This window comes from Littorina saxatilis, unplaced genomic scaffold, assembly GCF_037325665.1.
Source record: "Littorina saxatilis isolate snail1 unplaced genomic scaffold, US_GU_Lsax_2.0 scaffold_337, whole genome shotgun sequence".
In the NCBI taxonomy this organism is placed as follows: Eukaryota; Metazoa; Mollusca; class Gastropoda; order Littorinimorpha; family Littorinidae; genus Littorina; species Littorina saxatilis.
In genome coordinates, this window is record NW_027129230.1 from 14,010 (window position 1) to 25,505 (window position 11,496).

Below are 11,496 nucleotides of genomic sequence, written 5' to 3' on the forward strand. Positions count from 1 at the left end.
AGGGCGTGACAGTGCCGCCTCAACTTTCACGAAAAGCCGGATATGACGTCATCAAAGACATTTATCAAAAAAAGGAAAAAAACGTTCGGGGATTTCATACCCAGGAACTCTCATGTCAAATTTCATAAAGATTGGTCCAGTAGTTTAGTCTGAATCGCTCTACACACACACACACACACACGCACGCACATACACCATACCCTCGTTTCGATTCCCCCTCGATGTTAAAATATTTAGTCAAAACTTGACTAAATATAAAAACAAGAGGAGAACTTCGAGAAGTAACAGGAGAATGTACGCAACAATAAGCTTTATTTTTAGGGGGATGGGTGTGTACGTGTTGGTGTGATTGTTCCTTTGTATATTTATCATTCATTTGTGTTTATACAGTGGATCCCACTTTTATAAGACCCCCCACTTTCAGACTCCTTTGACCTTCCATTTTAAGACATTGTTTACTCAGAATTTGTTTTCATAACCTCGTTAATTTACTCCCATTTAAAGACTCCCTCCTGTTCATGAACTGATTTTCTCAGATTTCATACTCATAGATCACATTCCTGTACTTATTTTTCAATATTCTTCCAGTGAGGTAAGCTGCATATAAAAAGGAATATATTACTCCCTACTTCAATACTTGTATACATTTGTCAAATTATTCAGCCAGGAAGGTGTTACAATCTTTTGAGAAGTTGGCAGGAGGCGCTCCATGCTTTGACTGAAGGAGTTCTGTACCTCCCAACTATTATTAAATAAAATAGCAGGGGGCCTAAAATGTAGTCATACGCTCTGCATGGTTTCTTTGTGTAAATCATGTGGAGAAAATTACATCTTTACATAGCGTACGATATGTTATGTAATGTGTATGTGCACAGATGCATATATTCAAAAACTCACACATACCTTTTTTTTCATTTACCAGTTACTATGCGAAGACACAAGAACAGCAATCTTCTACATCTATCAAGGCAACTGGCGGACGACAACCAGTGATGCAGGAGTCAGATGTTTCTTAATTTCATCTGTAGAGGAGTCGGTGTAAGTCAATAAATCTATAATTTGCACATTGCTGTCTCTGAACCAAATGAAATGGAAGAGTGAATGATGTTTTATTGTGTGTGTGTGTGTGTGTCAGAGTGTGTGTGTGTGTGTGCCTGTGTTTTCATTTGTTATTTAGACTATGTAATTAGTTTCAAAGAAATACATGCCGTAGAATGAGTGCAGGTGAGTGGTCATATTTTTAATTTGTTTAGTTTTCTATCAAGATCATGTGTATATAATATTTATTTGTATAAGCAAATCGGCCGGGATTGCATAAGCTGCCATTGGTTTGAAAATAACTTGTCTCTTTCTTTATTATTGCGTTTTTGCGGAGAAACAAATGGTTACAGTTAGAGGACAAGACAATTATTATTATTAATAAATGAAACAACAAATGCACACAAATATACTCAATTGACAAGAGCATTGTTCAATTTTATTTGATGTAAATCTCAAGACCACAGCCACACATTCTCTCTGAACAGTTTAAGGGGGAAAAACATGAAACTAGTGTCTGGATTCTAAATTTCACTGTTTGAGAGATCTCAATAACCCAGAGCCATTGTTGTATTACTTCCACAGCTGCACCATGTTGTCAATGAGCACTCTTGGCTGCTGTCGTATGACCAGGGACCTAGGGTATGCAGTCATGGAGACCTGCTTTGAAGGCTCTACAAGATGAGCAAATACTTCGTGAGAAACATCCCCAACTACTGAAATTTCAGGTACATATAATAACAGTTTTTGATCAGCAAAAAGGACACATTGTAACTCTTTCAGACTTTTTAGACTCGAATAAATGATAGTTCAAATTAAAGTTAAAATAAACATCAGTTCAGTCAAATTGTGGAAACTGTTAAAAAAAATGTGAGTTGCGGGATAGATTGAATAAAAACTCTAAATGTAGAAAGTCTAGATTATAAATACAAAGAACAAACATTTTTCCTGTGCTTCTTCAAAAATTCAAAAGCAGGGACTGTTTGTTCAAATTTGCTATGCTCTCTACCATCATCCTGAACTCAGGTCAAAATGAGTTCAGCTCATTCTCTCCCTGACAGGATGCCTTGAGTTTCCTTGTCTGGCAAGGAAACCGATATTTTTACATATTTAGAGCTTTATGTAATGTATTATAATTTACTAGTAATACCCGTGCTCCGCACGGGATTTTTTCTTCTTCATTAATTACAGAGTTAATTATGAATAAGCAACAAGAAAAACGTGTTCAATGTGCAATGGCAAGCGCCTACAGAACAAAATGCCATACATTTATTGGAAGAGATAAAAAAAAGGGCACAGTGGTGGATTGGCCATGACTTGTGCAGTGACAACAGTAACATATTAAATTTAGAAGTAATTGCGACAAAGTTACCCCAAAAAAGCGCTAGCACACACAGAACAACAAAATGTGATAAAACATCAAACCTAAGAAAAGGAGCGTTCAATGTGCAATGAACTGCAAACCATTTACACAGCAGCAAACATGTGACGCTTTCTGAAATTTCGGTCAATGTAGTGATATTTTCTTTTTACCCGGCTCGGCGCTTCAATACACTTTCTTTGTTTTCTTGCATAGCTGCTCGCCATTAGTAATGCAAGAATCTACAGCTTGGTGAAGACAGACAGTTACGAAGGAAAGGCTAAATGCGGCCAAACAAAAAAAGTGGCTACATTGACCGAAATCTCAGAAAATATGACACATGGGACTGGAGTGAAACAAACACATAAACACAGCATTAAATGAGCAAATAGTGTGCACAGTACAAAAAAAAGTTTGACACATTATTAGCAAATAGGAATGAAAATGTAACCCAGTGGTAAATATACAGTGGGTTCTGTGAACAATAACAAATCATATAATTGGGAAAGAATAAAACAGCGTTAAATTGTGCCCTTTTTGACTCACATGCGAAGCAAAAGTGAGTCTATGTACTCACCCGAGTCGTCCGTCCGTCCGTCCGGACGTCCGGAAAACTTTAACGTTGGATATTTCTTGGACACTATTCAGTCTATCAGTACCAAATTTGGCAAGATGGTGTATGATGACAAGGCCCCAAAAAACATACATAGCATCTTGACCTTGCTTCAAGGTCAAGGTCGCAGGGGCCATAAATGTTGCCTAAAAAACAGCTATTTTTCACATTTTTCACATTTTCTCTGAAGTTTTTGAGATTCAATACCTCATCTATATATGATATATAGGGCAAAGTAAGCCCCATCTTTTGATACCAGTTTGGTTTACCTTGCTTCAAGGTCAAGGTCACAGGAGCTCTTCAAAGTTGGATTGTATACATATTTTGAAGTGACCTTGACCCTGAACTATGGAAGATAACTGTTTCAAACTTAAAAATTATGTGGGGCACATGTTATGCTTTCATCATGAGACACATTTGGTCACATATGATCAAGGTCAAGGTCACTTTGACCCTTATGAAATGTGACCAAAATAAGGTAGTGAACCACTAAAAGTGACCATATCTCATGGTAGAAAGAGCCAATAAGCACCATTGTACTTCCTATGTCTTGAATTAACAGCTTTGTGTTGCATGACCTTGGATGACCTTGACCTTGGGTCAAGGTCACATGTATTTTGGTAGGAAAAATGTATAAAGCATGTGAGTCGTATGGGCTTTGCCCTTCTTGTCTTAGATTTCAGTCAATGTGGACAGTCTGAAAATTCAATCAATGTGACAAAATCATTTTGTCACGCTTCAAGTTCAACCAAGATGATGAATGCTAGTTAAAATGTGTAAAAGAATATATAACACCAATCATATAATTGGGAAAGATATCTCGTCGCAGTACCCCGACAGCTTGAGTCACCCACAATGAAACGTTTGTACGATTGACTGGACTTAAACAAATTAGCGGCTACATTGACATAAGTGAGGGACATAAATGTGCAAAAAAATGTGCCCAGAGAACAATAGTTGAACACATCACCATATATGTCTTGAGACGGGAAAAAAACAGCACTAAATGGAACAAAATTTGTACACTTCAGCAAACATGTGAGTGAAAAAATAAAATGTTAACTCTTACACTGGTGCAATTCTGTAACACATGTTACATAGCCACTGGTGAATTAACAGAGAGAAAAATAACAAAAAACGGTCATAATATTATAGGTTTTCGCCTACATGGGAGGTAATCGGAACCGACCAAACAGACTCAGCCAGTAGCGCGACATGTGTCGTGACAACCAGGTGACAGTATACCTAAAGTAGCGCGACATATGTCGCGACAACCAGCCTCAGGGTTAAAATGTGAAATTGGTTCTGCGTTCTGCGAACAACAAAATGTTTACACATGCATTGTGCACAGAGAACAAAAGTTTACAGATCACCATGCATATAATGGCATTATGATGGTTAGGCCTGAAGAAATACATTTGCTTTTGTTTAATATCTCTCTTGGGCTGCAAGCCAGCACAACATAATTAAAACATTTCATTTGCCGAATCAGCGCCACCAAAACTGATAAATAGGACTAAGCATGGAATATTCACTGCAGGGGCTCTTTTTTATTTGTCATGCTGTGTGACACACGCGTTGCAGTTGTCACCATGTGTAGAGTTTAAGATGATGTGATTCCTATTCTTATAAAGACAAAGTCGATCTCCGTTACACCCCGCAAAAATGTACATGATTGCCCATATGGTCTTTGTTGATGTTCTTTGTCTCGTGACTTTATCGATATGTCGCAAAATGATTCCACAAAATTCAAAACAGGGATCAGATTTTACCCGCAACTACTGACTCGAGTAAATAGTGTGCACAGTACAAAAAAAAGTTTTACACATCAGCAAATAGGAATGAAAATGTAACCCAGTGGTAAATATACAGTGGGTTCTGTGAACAATAAGCAGATTCGAGATCGTCGATAATGATTTTTCATGTTTTTTTTGGTAATTTATAAATTACAAAGGAATTGATATGTAAGACAGTTTCAAGCGAGCTATTTTTCGCGGCTGTATTTACTGTGCAAACAACTCTAAATATGACAAAAGTGTCACGTGATAATCAACCGTTTGGTTTCGCCGCTCACTGGAGCAGACGATTATTTCTGTAACCAGTTGACAGTGATGAAACCATATATTACGGTCTCCTTCCGGCAGCAGTCCCAAAATACAAAACGTCTCTTTCCGTGGCTGTGTCAGTTTCCAATGCGACACTGTCATTGGCACTGTCATTCTTGTGACGCTCGTCGCGTTTTCACCTGTTTTTGACCGAAACGTTGCACAGGATGCCGTTGAAAAGCCAAAGATCTTCAGCTTTTGTTGATCTTTGGCAGGCCTATTAGTTTTAATTCGGTGGCATAATTCAATGCGCTTCGTCAAAATTTCTTAAACTGAAACCAAAAGCAGACGCAAGAATTATAGTCAGTTGGAGTTGTCTCCCGTACACCTAACTTTAGTGTGCTGCAGACGGTTGTACCCAAACGTCTACTAGTTTAAGAAGTACAACTTTTTTCATATCTCGCAGCAATCGTGCTTTCTTCGTCGCCATCGTGAAGCGATTTGCCTTGTTGTGAGCCCGTTGCATAGACCAATCCAGAGCGACTTTTCTCAGTGCACCTGTACCGGCGAGAGTGCTCGGTCAATTTTGGACAATGTGTATCTTGAATGGAAAATATCGAATATCACGCTGTCTGAAGGAATGGTGTTCTTATCGGAGAATGACAGCGCTCAGTTCAAAACGTTAGGACATCAGACCGCCATGCTGCTATGTGAATCGGACATTTGAGCCTTTCAATCGGTCTATGCCTGACGCCTAACGACATCCCTGCCTAGGTTAGGAAAGGGGGGAGAAAATTGCTAACGCCCTGACCCAGGGTCGAACTCGCAACCTCTCGCTTTCGAGCGCAAGTGCGTTACCACCCGGCCACCCAGACTGGTTTATGTGATTTTTCTTTGGGGTGATCTAAACCTACGCTCTAAATTCACCTTTTCAACATGCATGACTTTTGACACAACTCTGTACTTAGCACAGGCGACCAGCATATATAGCCTGTGTACTGGCCTGCTGGATCGGTACATTTTTTCCTTATGGCCTACACACATTAACTGTATCTGGCTATTTGGACTCGTTCTCCCAAATAACCATATTTGCACAAAATAAATTGTCTGTAAGCAGCATAGTGTTGTGTTTTATTGATGTCTCCCTCTTCTGCTTCTTCCAGGACGAGGGCGTCGCTTCTCTGGGCCCAAGCAAGTGAAAGGAAACTCTCATCCAGCACCAACCACCAGTGCATCGAAATCCTGGAGTGTAAACAGAAAATCATCTTTCAGTGACAAAACTTGATTCAGATTTAAACATTAAAATTGTTAAAAAAGATATGCACCAAATTTAAGAAAATTGGAGAAAATAAGAAAATTGGAGAAAATAATGAGAAAGAAGAAATTGTAATTTATGTAATAGAGCATGTCTTGGTGTGTGTGTGTGGGGAGGGGGGGCGGGATATACACCTGTGACGGTACAGGCTTTCCAGTATGATAGAACAGAGTTGAGGCAGGTATATAAAACAGAAAGCAATTTAATATAGATTATATCGAACACAGAAGAAGAAATGTACATGAGTGATGACACTGGTTAGTAAAACAAGACTGTCCTGGGACATTGTGAATATTTGTGTAGAGGCACCTGTAACATATCTTTAGCTTCTTGGAATGAATTGCACATGATTGTCTCTTGAGACACATATATACTATATGTCACCCTCTCCTTGAAATAATCTTCTAATACTTGATTATTTAAACATGTTGTTTTGCATCATATCCATTTTGTCAGAGGCGAGTTTTGCCTCATTTGTACACATTTCTCCAAGACATTTGAATTCTGGTACACCTTTCCTGTTCATAGCTCGTGCCCAGTGTACCCATGTACTGTACAGAAACCCTCTTTTTTATGCCCCCTTATTTGTAAGGTTACTTTCTCTGATTTATGTTTATAAACTGTTATTTTAACCCTATTCTCAGACAGAATTATTTCAGAGTTTTTTTTTAAAAATATTTTTATTGTGGCAACTGTCTGCTTGCACTTGCAGAGGATTTAGAGCAAATCTCACACAAGGATTAGGTACTTACTGTCATAAGGCCAGCATTCAGCTTCACCATTTAGAGGCTAGGGCTTGGAGTTTCTCCTGGCCTGGTTCCTGGATAAGTTTCTGGAAGTGGAAAGATTGTTATTTCACTTTTAAATCAGTCAATACCCATTTTTTACAACTATGCCTGCTTGAACCAGGCATAAACGAGTCATAACACACCACTAACCTGAACGATGAGCAAAACTTGCAAAGTATTTCTTATGAACAATGGTGTGTTTTTTAAATTTTAAAGTGACTATTTCAAAAGAAAAGAAAGTACAGTTTTGTAAAGCACATTCATTTTTTTATATTGACAACGTGTGATTTTTCACACTTGCTTTTTTTTTATTGTTTGTAAATTTTACCTCATCTAATGTTCTCATATTACATCTAGCACATTTTCCCTTGAAACCTTAAACAATTCAGAGGAGAGAGTTTTGTTACAACCTGTACTTGTGTATTTCCTCACAGGATACATTCCATGTAAATTATAGGAAAGTATTCTGATGAATGTATAATAACAATGAATGGATCATTTTAATGACAGCAAAATAAACAATGATGTCACAAGGGTGTTGTCTATTGCATTTCTGTGTGTCTCACTATGTTATCAGGATTTTTTTTTACAAAAGGCATTCTTGCACGTAAAATTATATATCACACAACTGTGGTATATTGCTCTTCAGAGGAAACAAAGTGTTGGTGGGCCCTTTTGACAGACAGATGCACAGCACACTTCTATCCTTGCCATAATTATAACTGTGAAATCCCCATTATACTCTTCACCCAAGAAAATAATATCTTCTGTTATTGTCATCAAAGTTCACCCTATTATTTCTTATATAACTATTTGTGCAAGTGCTATTGTCATTCATGATTCTGTGTATACATGCGTGTGTGAACCCGTGCATGGAAAGTACTAGGAAAAGGACTAAAACTAATCCTGATTTACCTTCAAATTGGTTCCTCAGCAGATCACTTTCTGTCCGCACCTTTTCCTCTCCTGCCGCCCTCTAGCACTAGTAAGGACAGCATGTTCTGCTGGAAGCGAAACTTCCATAGCCTAGACGGAACGAGAAGAGTTTACAGTTCTCATACTTCATCCTTACTCAATTTACAGTATCTGTATCAAACCTATTATCATCAAGAAAAGCTCACTTGACTTTGAAGAGCATGATTCATTCTCTATCGACTGCCCATTGAACAAATAAAATTCAGCTCTCATAAGCTTTACTAGTGCGAGTACAATTTTTGCTTTTAAAATGGGTGTGATAATTAGTATTTTCTGTTCTACTCACTCTTGCAAGCAAAGCACACTTTTACTTTTAGTTTACTGTTGTGTTTATTCCAGTGGTATGAATTGTAGCTAAAAAAAAATGCATCTATATATATATTATCAAAAGAGTAACAGTGCAAATGCAGAGTCTTATAATTATTTCAGAAGGCAAGTCCTTGATTTTCCAATCCATGATCTGCACACATTCACTGATTGAGCTATCGCCGTATCGGAAAGACGTCAGCCAAAATTAACTTCAGATTGGATGTTTCTCCACGAATTTCAAGCGTTACAATGATCCAAAGTTCGATCAGCAGCACTTTGGAGGGGAGGGGAAAAGTCAGTATTAAGTTTGTGTGGGATAAACCATATGCAAAGCCGGCTGACGTCCTCGTTCTACTGCCTCTAGTAGCTGAAAACAAGTGATCTCATCGGCTACCAGTAAGTTCGTCACACGGTAGATTCGTCACGGGTGACGAAGTTACCGGCAGGGTGGGCGGGTGTTTATGCTTAGAGCTTATGCTTTCAGATGTTTGATTTGTGGGAGAGATTCAAGATTCACATTTTTAAGAGAGAGAGAGAGAGAGAGAGAGAGAGAGAATATGAAAATGCCATTTTATATTGTGTACTTCACCTACTCAAAGAAAAAAGAGATACAAAATAAATACGCACAACATCACATGTATGCTCTGTGAAAGCAGAGAGAGAGGGGGAGGGGGAGAGAGAGAGGGAGAGAGAGAAAGGGGGGGGGAGGTGCAAGGTTGTATTACCATTACATAACAGCCGCGCTCGGACTACTGTGGCGAAGTTACTGTGGCGAAGTTACCGGGGACCGGTGACGAATCTACCGTTTGACGAACTTACTCAGTTACTGGTATCCATCTCATCATAATATACCAACCAAATGGTTCGAAATGACTCGCCTTACAGATTTCTTTGCAGTCCTGCTGGGATCAACCTTTACACTAATACTGACTTGAACTTGAACTTGAACTTGCGATGTTTAAGGCCTTAGGCCTGTTCATCGATCCTGTCGAATAGTACTCCAATAACACTTTTGTTGGTGGCATGCGCGGGCGGTTATTGGTAGCACGTTGGCGAGAATTTCTCTGGTCTGTCTGCCCAGAAATTGTCCAGCCTTCCTTTGAAACTGTTCACTGATGGTGCTGTCACAACTGTTTCTGGCAGACTGTTGCAGTGAGGAATCACCCTTTCTGCGAAGAAGCAGCTCCGAACGTTCAGCCTACAAAATGGTTTGTACAATTTGAGGCTGTTTCCCCTAGTGTCTTTGGTTTCGGTCAGCTGGAAATTCGGGTTGCCTGTGTCGTAGATCCCATGCATATACTTGTAGAGGTCGATCATGTCACCTCGGAGACGCCTGTGTTCGAGACTCGGTAGTTTGAGTACAGCAAGTCGTTCTGGGTAAGTTTTCTCACTGAGAGCCGATATCAGTTTGGTAGCCCTTCTCTGTACGTCCTCTATTTCCTTGCACAGCAGTTTCTGCTGTGGTTGCCATACTGAATGCCCATATTCAAGGATTGGCCTGACAAGACTCTTGTAGAGTTGTACAAACACCTCCCTATCCAGATGCTCAAACGATCTCCTGATGATGCCTAAGGTTTTGTTTGCCTTCGCAGTTGCTTGTGCAACATGTCCCTTGAAACTCAGGCGATTGTCTACAAGTACACCAAGGTCTTTCTCCGTTTCGCTTTCTTCTAGAGTGATGCTAACCTCCTCACCACTTTCGGATCTCCCTTTCATGTGATAGCTGGTCTCTGTGTGTTGTTTGCCTAGCTTAAGGACACTACACTTCTTTGGGTGGAACTTGAGGAGCCAGTTGTCAGACCACTCTTGTAGCTTGTCCAGATCTTCCTGCATGACAACAGGTCCTGAGGGCACGTCAGTACGTGTATATAGCTTGGTGTCGTCAGCAAACAACTTCACAGAGCTGGTGACTTGGCTAGGCAAGTCGTTTATGTACAGGGTGAAGAGCAGAGGGCCCAATACACTTCCCTGGGGGATTCCACTGGTGACTGGCGCTTTGTCTGAGTGTGTACCGTTCACAATCACTTGCTGATGCCTGTCCGCTAGAAAGTTGCGTATCCAGTTAAGGACGTTACCATGAATTCCATGCGCTTCAACCTTCGCGATCAGTCTTGCATGGGGAACAGTGTCGAATGCCTTCATGAAGTCCATGTAAACTATGTCAACACTGCCTCCTTCATCTAGAATCTTTGTCCAATCATCCAATGCCTCAAGAAGATGGGTCACACATGACCTCCCTTGCACAAACCCATGCTGATTCTCACAGATGAGATTGTTTGACCTCAGGTGATCATTTACTGCCTCTCTGACAAGGGTTTCCATAGCTTTGCATAAGATGCATGTCAAGCTGACCGGACGATAGTTACTAGGCTCTGTTCGACTACCTTTCTTGAAAATCGGTGTCACATAAGCTTGTCGCTGACTGTTGTATTGAAAGCCCTATTTGATTATAAACAACATTTCCTGTGGTCTACAAATCCGACACTTACCTGGTCAGTCTCCAATTCGTCAAAACGTTCCCTGATAGTCGCCATGTTGTCTCGAATCAAGGGACATCACCCACGGAACACATCACAAGAGTGCATTTTCCTTTGATATTACGACAATTGATTTAACTTCCCAAACTTTTAATTCTGCAAAGTTAAGTTTGTCCTTCTGTGTGGTAACATTATTCGTCACGCAGAATCTTATGGTAAAGCTTTTAGGGCGATCTGAAGGCCTTTTACTGGCGGAGACTATATCTTTAACAACTAAAAGACAATCTTTTAAACAAAATAAAATTGCTGCTCTTGCCGAAAAAGCAAAAGACTCTAAACTCTTTTGGAGCGAACTTAAGTCCATTCGACAGTCGGCTGGTAAAACCCCAGATATTACTAGTGAACAGTGGTTCACTCATTTTAAGAATGTTTTTAGTGCTGATCTAGGTAACACTCAGGCTGGTAACGACGAACACTTGGTTGATCCTGAAAATACTGATATTGCTGTAGAATGTCTAGACATGCCAATTAGTCCTCAGGAAGTCGCCTCTGCAATAAAAAATCTTAACCCAAATA

The 11,496-nt window shown here is 39.7% G+C and overlaps 2 long non-coding RNA genes across 2 annotated transcripts; one reads left to right on the forward strand and one right to left on the reverse strand.

Moving 5' to 3' along the window:
* The first annotated feature begins 1,129 nt into the window (after positions 1-1,129).
* Positions 1,130-7,692, forward strand: LOC138957507 (uncharacterized). The gene is made up of 2 exons (XR_011453051.1): positions 1,130-1,766; positions 6,220-7,692. It is a non-coding gene; the product is annotated as an uncharacterized lncRNA (long non-coding RNA).
* On the reverse strand, positions 5,640-11,054 carry LOC138957508 (uncharacterized). The gene is made up of 4 exons (XR_011453052.1): positions 10,933-11,054; positions 8,075-8,185; positions 7,124-7,203; positions 5,640-6,298 (listed from the first exon to the last, which is right to left on the reverse strand). It is a non-coding gene; the product is annotated as an uncharacterized lncRNA (long non-coding RNA).
* Positions 11,055-11,496: the final 442 nt, after the last annotated feature.